Source organism: Zalophus californianus, chromosome 5, assembly GCF_009762305.2.
Source record: "Zalophus californianus isolate mZalCal1 chromosome 5, mZalCal1.pri.v2, whole genome shotgun sequence".
Taxonomy (NCBI): domain Eukaryota; kingdom Metazoa; phylum Chordata; class Mammalia; order Carnivora; family Otariidae; genus Zalophus; species Zalophus californianus.
In genome coordinates this window covers 153,270,779-153,283,798 of record NC_045599.1, presented here as the reverse complement: position 1 = coordinate 153,283,798, position 13,020 = coordinate 153,270,779, and positions in this window count along the sequence as shown.

The window sequence follows — 13,020 nt, the reverse complement described above, 5'->3', positions numbered from 1 at the left end:
GTGACCTCTGCCCTGACCCCTGCTCAGCCCCAGCCTGGAAGGCTGTCCACCGGCCTTGCCTGGCTCCAGGAGTGCACAGGAGGGTCTTCTTAAGTTACCCACTCGCTGTGCTTACCCTTCCCCGGGGGTGCCGACAAGGGTGCGTGGTTCCTGCCTGTGCTGCAGGAACAGACGGGTCTGGGTGGCCCCGGGGTCAGAGCCGCGGGAAGCCCCCAAGTGGAGGAAGGAGTGTCGCCGTGTCAGTTGGAAGCGTGCAGAGTGGACCCTGCTGACTGGAACAGCTCCTGTGTAAGGGTCAGTCCCCTGGAAGGGCTGGGGATGAAGCAAGCAGGGTGCTGGCCTCCTGTGTGTTTATTTCTTGCACGATGACCCCTTCAGGTTGGAATTCACCAGGACCTTTCCCTGTTGAGAAAGTCCAAAAGCGAGTCCTTGTCGCATCACCAAGCAGACTGTCCCTGCGAGGCAGGTGGCGGGCATGGCTGACCATCGGCTTGCCTGCGTGCAGGGCAGCCTCCCCCGCACCCGACGGCCGATGGGCTGCCTGTGGCACTCGTGCTTGGGGCCTGGCGCAGACTTCCAACTGACCGGCTGTGGACATCTGGCAACCGGCTCTGCTCGGGGGCTGCAGGGCCCGGGGCAGGAGATCTGGGTATGCTGAGCCAACCGGGCTTGTCCTCACCAACGGGCTACCGTGTCTTGGGTGTGGACGTGGAGCTCAGAGCTGCAGTTCTGGCTTTGCCTCTTATGTTATCTCTTGGACAGTGGCCTGGTGGGCACTGGGGTGGCGGTAGGTCTTTGGGGGACAGATCACCAGCAACCCATCCATCCCATCCCAGCCTCCGAGCCTGAGTGTTGATGAACGGCAGCTTGTGGCTCCCCGGAAATATATGTTTTCAGCCAGCCCTCTCCTGTTCCCTTGGGTGGTGTCCCTGACAGAGGGGACCTTCTCTCTGGGCATGGGGTTGCTGGGGCCAGCTCTCCTCCACACGCGGAGGGAGTGCACAAACAGTTCTTTCTGCAGTCATGGGCACTTCCGAATTCTGCTGCTTCTCGGGAGCCTATAGCCGCCTGCCCCGAGGGTCCCCACGGAAGTCCGAGGGCTCTGAACCCTGGGGCCACAGGCAAGGTCAAACCCTGGAGCCGGCTCGTGTGGAAATGGACAGAGCGCATGCCCCCAGAGCCATGGTGAGAGCAGGACAGAGACGGGGAGGAGGCGCACTGACCTCCCCGGGCTCACGGGCGCTGGAGGAGCTGAGCCAGAACATGGGTCCGGTAAACCCCGGTGTCCATAGAGGGCAGTCTTGGTATACTGACGGGACGCTGCGACCCAGAATCGCATTTGTTCTCACTTAGCAGAAAAATATGCTATAAATTTGCCACTACAACAAAATCAACATGTCTTTTTTATTAAGAATGTCACAGAGCCAATTATTTGTGTTTATGTCACAACCGTGTATGTTGTTTCTTTTAGAACAAACAACACTCCCTCTTTGCTGCAGAAAGAGCATGTGTTGGTTTGAAATGAAGCCCAGTGGCTAAAAAGTTGAACCTTCCTGGCTGGTGCGGCATCACCACGCAGCAGGCTCTGAACGGAAGGAAGCGGCGGAGCCTCTCGCTGGACGCGGGCACCACAGGGCAGCGGTGGGGGGATCCCCGCTGTGCTGTCGCCGGACGGGCCTTCCCTTTCCCCCAATGCCACCGCGGCGCCTGGGGTCAGCAAGCCCCAGTGGGGACGCCGGGGCCGCGGGCGGTGTGTCTGTGGGGCGGGTGCGGTTATGTGCGGCCCCGACCACGGTGTCCCGTTGCGCGGGCACAGACGGCTCTTCAGGTGCCGTGGGGCAGCCCTTTGATGAAAGCCAGTGGGGCCCACCCTGCGAGCTCGGTCTTTAAGAGGACTTTGACGTGCAAGAAAAAACTCTGGATGAGGGGAAAGGACATGCTTTGCGTTGGGATTCTGCAAGGCAGTGGGGCCGCCTCTCCGGGGTTCTGTGGCCGCTGCCGGAGCGTGCAGTGACAGGTGGCCTCAGGCACGGCCTCCCTGCTCTGAGCTTGGCTGCTGGGACCTCAAGGATGCTCTGCGGTGCCGCCAGAGTCGCGGGCATCTTCCCCGGAGTGCTCCCCTCCCGGCGGCCACCTTCCCGCCATGTCTCCGTCTCTGAGGTCACTGCCGCAAGTCCTGCTTTGGCCCAGAGTCACAAAGGCAGGTGAGACCCTGGGCTGCTTGTTCTGGGTCAGGGCGGGGTCTGCTCGCCTGCAGGACTTGCCCATTACATCCTCTCCAGAGGCTTCCTATGCGCCCCCTCCCCCGGGCACGTCGGGATCGGAATGATGTGTCCACACGTCTTTCTTCCCCCACAGGCTTGGACTCACGTCGTCTTGGCGTCCGGCCAGAAGTCGGAGCCTGACCGGTTTACAAAACGAAGCATAAATCATGAAGTGGGTGCGTGAGCTCTCGGCACCCCATATGCGTACTTGGGGCCCGTGTTTGCTCTCTTGACAAGGGAGGAGGTCACACAGAGCCGTACAGTCAGACTTGGCCACGGGCCCGTGTGTAGTAGACTCGCTCTCTCTGGCTCCGGCCAGGACAGCCTGGGGAGACGCTGCTGGGTCAGGGGGCGTCCCGGCCGGCTGGCAGCCGGGCGGGGATCGGCAAACCTCATCACAGCACTGCTCAGCCTGTGACTTCACCATCGTGCCGAGTTAGGAAGGTCAGTGTGGTGACCATCTTCCTCTGACCTCAGTAGTCTGGAAGAACCCCAGGACTAACCGAGCAGAGTGACCTGGACACACGGGGGGGGGCTGCTTCTCCCCAACCTGTAGGCTGGTCCATGTGCTCCCTGTTCTCTCCATCTCTCAGCCTTTCCCTCGTCCTTGGTTCTTCCTGGTTGCAACATGGCTACCCGAGCTCCAGCTGCAGCCACGTTGCCACGTGATGGTTAATTTTATGTGTTGACCTGGGTAGGTCATGGTGCCCATTTCTTGGGTCAAACATCAGTCTGGGTGTTGCTGTGAAGGTAATTTTTTAGACGTAATTAGCATTTAAGCCAGTAGACTTTGAGTCTATTGTGGGTGGGCCTCATCCAATCAGTTGAAGGCCTCAAGAGCAAAGACAGGTTTCTCCTGCCCGAATTTCTGGCCTGCCAGCCACCCTTCACATTTTGGACTTAAGACAGCCACATCAGCTCTTCCCTGAATTTCTGGCTTGCCAGTGAGTTCCACAGATTTCAGAACCGAGCCGACTCCTTAAGATCTGTCTGTCTGTGGGCATATTTACAAACACCAACACACACACTATCGGTTCTGGTTTTCTGGAGAACTAGCACAGCCCCAGGGGGCCAGCCCTGGGTCACGTGGCCACGCCTCTCTGCACATGGCAGGTCAGCAAATTGGGCGTCTCACCTGTCCAGCTTCTGAGGTGCAGGAAGAAGGGCTGGGGGACTTGCCACGTTCTCTGCAGGGTCTGCAGTCCCGGTGCCGTGGGACCACAGTGGACCAGCGTCCAAATCGTCCCCACCCCTTCTGGGACGCATGCCCAGGACCGTCCGGCGTGCCGTCATGGTCCTGAGAGTTCACAGCTGACCGCCAGAGCCCAGTGTGCAGACTGGGGTTCCACCCAGCCTGGGGTCAATTGTCTGGGCTCAGAGAACTCGGGAAAAAACAAGTTTTCCATTATATATTAGTCCCTAAAATTCAATTTCTGTTCAGCTGCACATGACCACACAAGGATGAGATTGACATAATTTAAAAAATCTTTGTGTTCTCAGAGTCATAACCTCTGCCCAGACACACAGGTCAGAAGGGTGATAGAACAATTTGAAGAAAAAAGAGAAAATTTCTTGATTGAGTTGGAGACTACTACCTAATTAAATCTGTTATGTTTCTAGGTATGTAATAATTTACCTGTATGAAAAAAATAAAATATACAGGTAAATATTTTTACCTGTGGGGCAGCCCTTTGATGAAAGCCAGGTGTAAAGTTTGTTTAGCACGGGATCACTGAAAATCCTGGAGCTTGAAACAGGGAGAAAAGATGGCCTTTTTCAAATGGACTCCGGGTTCTACATGTAAAACTTGGCAATTAAAATTCTGAAAAACCAGATGACCCTCTTTATTTTTTCTTCTGAAGCAGAAACACAGGCATCTCAGTTTCCCAAAGATGTTATTTTGGTTGGGAGTGAGAAGAAATGATGGGAAAAATCCCTAATCAAACAGTAGCAAAACCGGCGGAAATTACATCTTGAGCAGATGGAAGCTATGCCTGGACTCACAGCTCGGGAGCTGACGGAGCACCTCCTTCTGTGGACGTGCACGCCGCTCCCTTGACTGAGGCTCATTCACTGGGATTTATGCGAATCAGAAACGCCCATCATGAGCTCCTCAAGCCAAGGTGGCCCTCAGGCCATCAGCGGCAGGGAGTCCCTGCACCCCTGTGAGGGCCTTGGGGACAGTGAATCAGGACTCAGGAAGGACCACGGACAGGAGGCACATGTGAATTTTCAGCTGTTTGCATGGATCTCGTGAGTGTCTCGCCCGTGGGGCCCGAGCGGCAGGTCGTGGCCTGGCGGGGGATGGGCGGGCGGCAGCAGAGGCTCGGGAAGCTGGTGTCTGGGTTCCCGTGTCCCACCCACGTGGAGGTGGGCCCGGCGAGGCATGCAAGGGAGAAGCCAGACAGCGTGACAGGAGCCAGGGAGAGAGGGAGGCGTGTGTGTTGAATCGGGGAGCAGAGCCCACGTTTCCAGCTTGGGGCGTGGAGGGTGAATCCGGACCCTGCCTGTTGGGGGTCCAGCATCGGCTCAGACGATCGGAGGGGTGACCGGGAAGCCAAGAGCCACAGAAAGCCCAGCTTGCACCGGCACAGTGTCCAGGCTGGAGCTGGGCCCCTCGGCACGGGGGCCTCGTGCTCGCTGTCCCAGGGCGGAGCTGAGTTCTGGAGGCTCCCCGCAAGGACGGGCATGAGCGTGAAGCGGTGCTGGCGCGGGGGCCGAGGGCGGGTGCAGCACCGGGCGGGGTGAAATCAGCAGCCTCCTTGTTCCAGAAGCGCGGGCGGTGGGGGGGGGGGGGAGTGCTCCGTGCCGCCCCAGGCCTCAGTGCCAGCGCCTGACTTCCTGCAGGAATCCTGAAGTGTCTGGGTTGTGATGGGGCAAAGCTCAGTCCCACCAGAGCCACACTGGCCTCCTGCACTTACCCCACTGGCCGTGAACTCAGGGCCATTGACCACTGCAGGGCTCCGTGGCCAGTCAGGAGGGGGCGTCCTGGGGCTGTTCCGTCCCCACGCAGACACGGTTCTGCTCCAGCTCCCACGGCTGAGCCTGCAGGGAGGCAAGGTCACGGCTGGAGGGTCTGGGGCCGGCCCTGCTGCAGTCGATGTAGACCTCACACCCCAGGGGTGGACCCCACGGAGGGCCCTGCCCAGGCCTCCCTAATTGTCCCGCTGGAGCTGGAGCTCCCATCACACACGGCCCCCTCAAAGCCAGAAGACCCCTGCCGGAGGACATGGAGTCAGTCCTTGGAGCCCCCATGAAACGCGGGACGCTATCTGGGGGGGCCTCAGAGGCTAAACAGAGCGAGCGCATGGCCTGTAGCACTCAGCCCGCGGCTCGGTGCCTCCCCGGTGAGCTCAGGCACAGAGCCCGGGGCAGGCAGGGAAACAAGCCGGCTCTTGGTCATTTGCAGGCTCCTCCGCGTGCGTGTTCCCAGACACGTGCGAGTTATGCACGTTCTGTTTTACGGGAAATACTCAGCAGGTATGAATGGACCTGTGGACTGAGATACTTCTGCTTGTCTCATTCTTCTTTAGTTTTGAGGCATATGATGTGATTTTTCTAGCAAGCACTCAGAGGTTCAGAAGGCTGCCCTCACTCAACCCTACGTCGTGGTCCTGGCATCGAAAGGACAAAGCGGGGGGCGTGCGCCTGGGGCAGAGAGGCGGGAGTCCCGTCACACCCTGGAGGGGAGCGTCTGGCCCTTCACCTTCGGTACCCCACTTTCCTCCTTCCCTCTGTGTTTCCCAAGTCCTCATGGCCTTTCTGGCATCAGGACCTCCAAGGTGTCCCGGGCCCCCAGGAGCTCAAGGCCTGGCGCCTCGGGCACGAGGGTCTGGAGGGTGCAGTCTCCCTGCGGCTTTGGCTCTCACTCACCCTTCACTGCCCCACGGCCCACCCGCCCAGGCCTGGCTGGGGGAGGGGGGCCTGTGCCTCTGACGCCATGGGGGGGCTCTTGTTCCCCTGGGGAGGGGCACCCTGCTCAGTGCTCCTCGCTCCCCATCCCTGCCGGCGCCACCTCCCCTCTGGCCCCACCTGTGGACGCAGGTGGACAACAGCGTCGGTGGGACCTTTCCCCTGGAGCCTCTGAGCACGCAGAAGTACCTCCCCCAGGGCCGTCCTGGAGAGCCACGGACACGGCACCCACTGTGAACACAGACCTCGCCGAGCGGAAGACAGAGGGTGCAGGAGCCCCGGCTGGACACGTTGAGTCTATGGTGGACGGGCCATTCTGTTTATGGAAACAGAAAGGATGATGTTATGGGCTGAATTACATGCCCCCCAAATTCACAGGTTGATGCCCTAACCCCAGTGTGACTTGCTGGAGACGGGGCCATTCAGGAGGGGCCTGCGATGACATGAGGTCACTAGGGTGGCCTTGTCAGTCTGAGCGGTGTCCTTGTCAGAAGAGATGAGGACACAGTCACGGGGGACGTCCGAGGGAGTGCACGGAAGACAGCCGTCCACACGTTGGGGACAGAGGCCCCCGGAGAACCCCACCCGGGATCTCGACCTCGGCCCTGCAGCCTCCAGGGTAGGAAGAACGTGAACGTCTGTGGTTTAAACCTCCCGATCTGGTATTTTTATGGCAGAGCTCGCCGGGACACACAGTGACTTGGGAAGGGGCTGGGATCGTGGGGCAGCTGCAGGAGCCTGGCTGGTGGCTCGGGCTGGGCAGCCCTGGGGGCTCCCTCTGCCCTCCGGCCAGAAGCACTGAGGCTGCTGGGCCACCAGGGGCCGGGGTGGCCACAGGCGGGGTCACCGCGGGGGACAGACCAGCTGTGCCCGAGCCCATCTGTCCAGTGCCGTCTGTCCCACGTGGGCCCCTTGTCCCCGAGAGGGCGGGGTGTGTGCATGCATGTGCGGGTACATGGTGTGTGCGTGTGTGCGCGTGTGTGTGCCTCTTCCCAGGAGGAAGTGAGGGTCCAGCTTTCCTGCCCCCGTCCAGGGGCCAGGCTCTGGGGTCTTGGCATGGATGGGGTGTTGTCTCTGCCCCTGCAAGCCCTGGGGTGCCCGCACCCTCCAGCCCCGTGGAGGAATTAGGTTCGCTGTGCTGGGGGTAGCCAATTTCCTGCATCTACTGGTTTCTCCTGAAAGAAAGCTTCTGTTTGGTTCTAATGAGTAGCTTTTCCTAAAGAGAAACAGTAATAACAGCAGAAACGTAAGTGGGTTCTGTAAACTTGTAATCACACGTGTCAAACACCGGGCAGCGTTTTCCCTCTGAAATAGACGTGGTGGGGAATAACACGGTGCGGCTCAGGGACCGGCGTTTCCTCCGACAGAAGTTAATTCTAAACTAAGTACTCCCTGGAAGAAAAGCGGGGAAAACATTTTTACATGTCTATCATTTGTCCTCGGAGGACACAAAACAAATATGTTTTTTAACGCGTGACACCTGCATTATTCCGGTGGCCTCGGGCTATGTGCTGTTTCCAGTTTGCAGAATTGGAGAAGAAAACAGCTTTGCATTAAAAGGAACACACAGTACAGGCTAATCATAGCCACGCAGAAACCAGAGGCCGCCCGCAGAGGAAAGGGGCCCGGGCGCCAGGAGCTGGGGAGGGAGAGGCCAGGGGCAGCGAGCAACGGGCACCCAGGATGGCGCACATGCGCCGAGACGCCGTTGGCCGACAGCTCATTTCAGAGCTGCTCGAGAGTTCCCCAAGATGTTTACATTTTGAAGGGTAGCCCCTTGGAAAGGCACAAGGAACTTGATCAATGAGCCTTCTTCTGCAAAGACGCTGTTGCAGAGCATTTTGTGCAGTGAGGTCCCGAGAAGCCCACGGCACTATCAGAACAGAACCCTCAGGCGGTCCAGGTGGAGTGGACAGGCTGGGGGACCAGAGACTGCCGGGCTGCAGGCCCCCGGCCTGATCTGGTGAACGCTGTCAAGCCCCCCGGGGAAGTGAGCGCCACTCAGCTCTTTCCCAGAAGAGCACAGTGCTGGCCCTCCTGGGGTCACCTGTCCTGGCTCTCATCTCACCTCTGCCAGCCCCCCTTCCTCAGCCTGCATTAGCTCCACCTTGGGTACCTCCCCTGTACCCTGGCCTCAGAGCCCCCACACTGGGTCTGGCCCAAAGACTTGCCCATACCTCACTCCCCAGAGGAAGCCGGTGTGGCCCGGAGGGTGTGGAGCTGCGGCCCTGGGGTTGGGTGGGGGCGGCTCTGATTGGGGGTCAAACCTGGAGGTCTCCTCTCCTCTCCCCAGGAATGTGCCTCCATCACTGGCCCTGGGGCCACGCACCTGGATGTCTAAGCCCAGAGCCCCCAGCGTCATCTTGGGGAGACTCTGGGGACTTTCCTGCTGTGGGTCCAGCAGAGGCCCTGGGCCTGTCCTCATGGGGGCCTACAGACCCCCTCCCCAGCAGACTCTGGGTGGGAGGGGCCTGTCCTTTCACGGAGGGGGGACCAGCTCACGGTGCACAGACAGCCACCTGGGTCCGTCACTGGGGAGCCTGTAAATGAACCAGTTCCACAGGTGGTGCGGGGCTGAGGGGCATCCAGGCCAGGGCCCCCCTGCTCCATCCCACCCTCTCCAGGGGCCTAGCAACCGTGCTAGATTGTCCGCCACAGCCCCTGCATCGTTGGGGTTACCGCGGCTAGGAGTGTGAGCCAGGAGCTCCAACCTAAACGGTGCTCACCGCTCAGGCAGGAGGAGCGGAGAATGTGGCTCAGGGAGCTCCCCACTGGAGCCTTCCAGACCTTGTCTCCCCCTGGTCTTCTTCCCTGGGCCTTTCAACCGGCCCTTACCCCGGCCCCAGGAAGTGACCCTGGACACCCTGGCCCTCACATGTCCCACACGGGTCCACACGCGTTCCCACAGTGATGGCGTCTCTCCCCCTCTCCCTGCGTCTCCCCTGCATGCACACTCACGCAGCGTGACGATGGGTCCAGCCACAAACTGGCTCAGCCACTCCTCCCCCTCCAGGCCATGGCCCCATCACCGCCCAGCTTTCTGGCCTAGAGAGGAGAGGACACGGTGCTCTGTCCTCAGTCCCAGGACAGCCACACTCAGCTCCATCCAACCGGGGCACGGGATCCTAGCTTCGGAAATGCCCACGGGGGACACGGTAAAGGTGTCTCAACAAGGGTGCGGTGCGGGACAGCAAGAACCTGGGGCCAGTCTGCGGGGCTCTGAGTGCGGGCTTCCTGCTCACCTCCGCTGAATCCTCCAGAATCCTTCATATCGGCACCTGCAGACGCACCACAGGTGTGCACACACATCGCACCATGCAACCCACAGACATGTGCACACCGCAGGGCTCTGTGCCACACGCGTGTGCACACACACTCACTCACACATGCACACTCGGCCCTTCTAAAGGAGACCTAGCTGGTCCCTGCGAGCTCTCCCTTCGTGGAAGGCTGTCCTGCCCCTTGGGGTGGCTGTGTCCCCCGACGTCCCAGCGGACGTGTGTGAGCCGTTAATGTGAGGCTGAGCTCTGCGCCCAGCATCCCCAAAGATTCCTGGAAAGGCCGCGACTCTAACCAGCTCTGCTCCTAAGAACGCGTTTTGCGACGAAGCTTTTAAAAGAGTCGCCCCTGTCTGTAGCTCATGGTGACCAGGGTCCCTCCGGCCGGCCCTTGCCCAGCATGGACGGGTGGGGTGCGGGAGGCCAGATTACTTATTAATAAGGGTATTTGGAGCCTCTGAAGCAGCCCTTTATGAGTCTGGAGGTTCCAAGTTTGGCGCAGTGCGCCTGCTCTGCGGGTTAACGCACTCACCTATAAATAACGATGGTGACAGGCCCCCTGTCAGCAGCCCTGATGGACGGTCCCTTCTCCCGCCATTACAGCCTTGTGACTATGGGAAAATTAATTTAAGTGGTAGTTAATTTCTAATGAATTCCACTCAAGCGGTTAATGTGGTCCTCGGTGTTATGGTAACCTTCATGGATCATCGCATTATGTAAATAAATTCTACTTTATGCTGGTTTATTAAAAAAGACAGTGAGATTGGGGAGTCTGGCTCAATCCTGCCCGCACATGCACACGGCGCACTCTCGGCAGGGGGACCCTTAAAAGGGGAACAAATGAGAAATCCGTCACGAGTTTTCCGGAATGCTGAGCTACTCACTTTCAGCGGCCTTGTGATACAATGTCCACTTCACGGCCCTGGGTGAATAGCTCCAGATTCATTTTGTTGTATAACAGTGAGAAAGAGGAGCATTTTTGCCTTAAAATCCATGTGGAATTTGGAACCAACCTTCACGAGTGTCCTCTCTGAAAGCTCGTCTGAGGACAAGGCCAGGGCGGGGGCCCTCCCGGACAGGGAGGGCGGGGGTCCGCGGGGAGCACAGGCAGTGCTGTGTCCTCCCCTTGGGGACCGTGAGGGTGGACTCACCGCTGATCCCCGGGGCTGGTGTGTGTGCAGGGCTGGCGAGACCCTGGGGGCTCTGAGTGACGGACACGACTCAGGGCCACCTGTGTGGGCTCCTGAGCTCGGCCGCCGTGACCGGACAGCACAGGCTGTGTGGCCGAGACAACACACAGGCGCCTCTCACAGATCCGGAGGCTGGAAGTCGGGGTCGGCACACCGGCAGATCCCGCTCCTCCCCCGGGCCTGCAGACGTGCCAGCTCCTCATGCTCACCCGGGGGGAGCGGGAACGTCCTCGGGTGTCTCTCCGGGTGAGAGCACTAGTCACATCAGACCACGTCCCACCCTCACCGCCTCGTCTACACTGAGCCACCCCCCGGGCCCCGCCTCCATACGCATCACGCTGGCTGGGGCTCCAGCACGCGAATCTGGGGGGCGCGGACACCCTGTGCACGGCACCGCATGCTCAGCAGGTGCTCTCGCCTGGGGGCGAGCCTGGAGGCTCACTGTCCTCCACACTGGCCGGCACGTGGTGGCTGTGGCAGAGGTCATGGCCAAGGGAGAACCTGCAGGTGCTGAGTTGCATCTGCCTGCTAGCGGGGCCCTCGTGTCGGACCCAGCCTGCAGAGCCGCCAGGAACAGATTTGCGTTGAGTAGGAGCCCGCCAGCCTCTGGGGGATGGGCGGCAGCTTCTCCAAAGAAGAGCCAACAGGATATCGGTTAAGGGGCTGGCTCACAGGATTTTGGGGCCCGGTGACTGCAGAGCCGGCGGGCAGGCTGGACATTCAGGTGAGAGTGGGTGTTGCAGGCGTGAGTCTGATTCCCAGGGCAGCCCACGCCGGAAACTCAGGCCGGGCGACTCTGCCGCTGTCCTAAGGCCAAATTCAGTCTCAGGCAAACCTGTCTTTGCTCTACGACCTTCAAGTGATTGGGTGAGGCCCACCCACATCGCAGAGGCTCATCCACTTTCCTCAAAGTCGACTGATTTAATTGTTGAGTGCATCTGCCGAGGGCCTGCTGAGCAGCACCCAGACTGCTGGCTGCCGTCCCCTGATGCTGATGCATTAGCGGCTGTGACAAGCAGGCTGTGCTCATTACTGCGGCGGCTGGTCCTGTCGCGCAGCCAGCTACAGGCCTGCCACGGGCCCTTCCCTGCAGCTGCTCTTCCCAAATAATACCCTGGTCATGACCCCGACTCAGAAGTCTCCCAGCCCCCCAGAGCCAGCAGGGTCCCTCGGTCCTTGCCTGGCCGGGTGCAGCCACACCCTCCTGAGCCACGGTCGTGCCCGAGCACGGAGTCTGGCCTCTGTCTGTGGGCACCAGACACTTGCCAGCCCCCCTGCGTTACAGGGGCTACTCTGAGTCTGCGTCTTCCCCGAGGGCCCACCCACCGTGAGGGGCCACCTCAGGGATGGGCAGGACGGACGTCCCTTGCTCCTCCCGACCGGATGGCCTCGGCTTCTCTGAGGACCGGCCGTTTTCTTCCCAGAATGCACTCTGCTTGCGGTCCGCTGAGATGCTGGGCTTCGTCTCCCACTGGAGCCTCTTGAAGCATGGACTCACTCACTCACTCTGCTCTGCTGTGACCTTGACTGCCACTGACAGCAGCGTGACCGACCGGCATTCAGCTGAGCCTTCACACAGCTCACGGGGATGCCCCAGGGCAGGGGCCCCTACACGAGGACGCCTCACAGAAAGCCCTTTCCAACTGCTGACACTTCAAGCTCTCCGGTAGCCACAGATGTTATTCCCAGAAACGGGGACAGCCAAGGTTTTAGCGGCTGCCCTGGTGCGTGCGGGCGTCTCCATCAGGACGTCCGGCGCTTGGGTCAGCTTCCACTGTGGCGGGGCAGCCAGGAGCTGGGGAGCCAACAGCCCACCCCAATAGGCCCCAAAGCCCCCTGCCCAGGGCAGGATATGGTGGGAGAGAGGGCCCTCCTCGTCCTTCGGTAGAGCGTGTGACTCTGGGTCTCAGGGTTGTGGGTTCAAGCCCCACGTTGGGCATGGAGACTACTGAGAAAATCCAGTGTCTGCCGGCGGGACAGGGCGTGCGAGCACTGAGTGGCGGAGGGATCCAGCCTCACCCATGCTTCTCTGCCCGGCTTCCTGCCCTCCTCACTGTGACGGGACATGGAAACCGCGGCTCCTACATCTACCCCTTCCAGACCTGGCTCTGTCACCAGCCCAGGTCCCGGTTCACAGGGAATCAAGGAAAGGAGACGGTCAGGAGGGACAGAGGACAGAGAGGGGAGGGGGGGCCTCCAGGGGGACTTCTGGACCTGTGCCCACAGCAGCCTGTAGGTGAACTCAGCACTATGTCATCTGAGCCAGGGGCCATGCAGAGAATAGAGAAAGTCTGGGGAACCCAGGCCAGAAAGAGAACAGAGAAGAAGCCCAGAAAGTAGGTTGAGGCATTGGAAGGGGTGGGGAGGGTGAGGGAG